The sequence below is a fragment of the Mastomys coucha genome, unplaced genomic scaffold (assembly GCF_008632895.1).
Source record: "Mastomys coucha isolate ucsf_1 unplaced genomic scaffold, UCSF_Mcou_1 pScaffold21, whole genome shotgun sequence".
Classification (NCBI taxonomy): Eukaryota; Metazoa; Chordata; class Mammalia; order Rodentia; family Muridae; genus Mastomys; species Mastomys coucha.
This window is the reverse complement of record NW_022196904.1, coordinates 190236985-190239352: the sequence shown is the minus strand read 5'-3', so window position 1 is coordinate 190239352 and position 2368 is coordinate 190236985. Positions and strand designations below refer to the sequence as shown.

The window sequence follows — 2368 nt, the reverse complement described above, 5'->3', positions numbered from 1 at the left end:
TACATACATATTTGGTGGATACAGCAAAGCTCTAGCAAATAAGCTCTAAGCATTTTAGATGCACACATATACATATACACAGTTGATGGATAGAGAAAAGCTCTAACAAACAGGCTCTAACTACTTTTTTTTTTCCTTTAGTTCTTTTATATCCCCGAAGACAAAATTATCTATGTAAGGAAAAGAATTACCTCATTAAAGAACAGATAAAATGTTGCACAAAAGGGAGTTACAGCAGGATTTTACCCAAGGGGGAATCCCCTTTTCTGAGGGGAAGGAGAGGGGGTATTGAGGGGGGGTTGTAAGGGCAGGACTGGGAAGAAAGCAGGGTGGGGGGCTGCAATTGGGATATAAAATGAATAAAAAATAAATTATTGAAAAAATTTAATAAACCTTAAAAAAGAAAAACTTTCAAAATGAACAGATCTGAAAGCAAGTTTTAAACTTTCTATCAACTATCTTCTTAAAATTACTTGAATCAAGTCAGGAATTCTGTAAAATCATTAATTCATCTACACAACACTATTTAATAAAAGTTCATCTTCATGTCGATCTGCAGGAAATTTGCCCAATAGGGTAGGCTAACCCTCAGGAATCAATCATAGCAAACTATAGGTAGAATGGGTCTTTCTTTGTCAAATCACACAATATCAGATAAACAAGGAGTACAGTAAGACCAACATGAGAAGGCATAGTGGCAACAAGAAGCAATCCTGGGACACAAACCCTGGGGCCACACCATTCTAGAATACGCTCATCCCAGCTGTGCAAAGCGGTGGGCCATTTCAAGGAAGCTCACTTGCCCACTGGAGCTCTTCCTGCGTATTATCTGCCAATCATCTATTACAAAGACTGCCCAACTCAACAATTGCAAATGAAAGCCAATAAGAATTTAAACTAGGCTCTCTGCTCCTCCTTGTTCCAGAGATAGCCATGTCTTTTTGTGCAGTGCTAGCTTCGTCCTGTAGACAAAATGGTGAAGGTCAGTGTGAACAGATTTGGCTGTATTGGGTGCCTGGTTACCAGGGCTGCCTTCTGCTCTGAATCTGGCAAAGTGGAGATTGTTGCCATCAACGACCCCTTCATTGACCTCAACTACATGGTCTACATGTTCCAATATGACTCCACCCACAGCAAATTCGACGGCACAGTCAAGGCTGAGAATGGGAAGCTTGTCATCAATGGGAAGCCCATCACCATCTTCCAGGAGTGAGATCCTGCTAACATCAAATGGGGTGATGCTGATGCTGAGTATGTTGTGGAGTCTACTGGCATCTTCACCACCATGGAGAAGGCCGGGGCCCACTTGAAGGGTGGGGCCAAAAGGGTCATCATCTCCATCCTTTCTGCTGATGCCCCCATGTTTATGATGGGTGTAAACCACGAGAAATATGACAACTCACTCAAGATTGTTAGCAATGCATCCTGCACCACCAACTGCTTAGCTCCCCTGGCTAAAGTCATCCATGACAACTTTGACATTGTGGAAGGGCTCATGACCATGGTCCATGCCATCACTGCAACTCAGAAGACTATGGATGGCCCCTCTGGAAAGCTGTAGCGTGATAGCCGTGGGGCTGCCCAATACATCATCCCTGCATCTACTGATGCTGCCAAGGCTGTGGGCAAGGTCATCCCAGAGCTGAACGGGAAGCTCTCTTGCATGGCCTTCTGTGTTCCTACCCCTAATGTATCAGTTGTGGATCTGACATGCTGCCTGGAGAAACCTGCTAAGTATGATGACATCAAGAAGGTGGTGAAGCAGGCATCTGAGGGCCTACTGAAGGGCATCCTGGGCTACATCGAGGACCAGGTTGTCTCCTGCGACCTCAACAGCAACTCCCACTCTTCCACCTTTGATGCTGGGACTGGCATTGCTCTCAATGACAACTCTGTAAAGCTCATTTCCTGGTATGACAATGGATATGGCTACAGCAACAGGGTGGTGGACCTCATGGCCTACATGGCCTCCAAGGAGTAAGAAACCCTGGACCACCCACCACAGCAAGGACACTGAGAGCAAGAGAGAGGCCCTCAGTTGCTGAGGAGTCCCTACCCCAACACTGAGCATCTCTCTCACAATTTCCATCCCAGACCCCCATAATAACAGGAGGGGCTTAGGGAGCCCTCTCTACTCTCTTGAATACCATCAATAAAGTTCACTGCACCCCCAAAAGAATTTAAACTAATTTTTTAATATTATTATACATTGTATCAGTGAGGGTTCTTACAGCTTATCCAGCAATGTCTGTCTATGAATGGAAGTTTCAAGAATCCAGTGGCTGCTCAACTCATGAAGCTGGATGTCTCAGCTGTGCCAGGAGCCATCTAGAAGAGACACAAAACTAGCAGGTGATCTTCCTGAGAT

The 2368-nt window shown here is 45.0% G+C and overlaps 1 pseudogene; it reads left to right on the top strand.

The window, feature by feature from the left end:
• The first annotated feature begins 964 nt into the window (after positions 1–964).
• LOC116101497 lies at positions 965–1981 on the top strand (annotated as a pseudogene).
• The last annotated feature ends 387 nt before the right edge of the window (positions 1982–2368 follow it).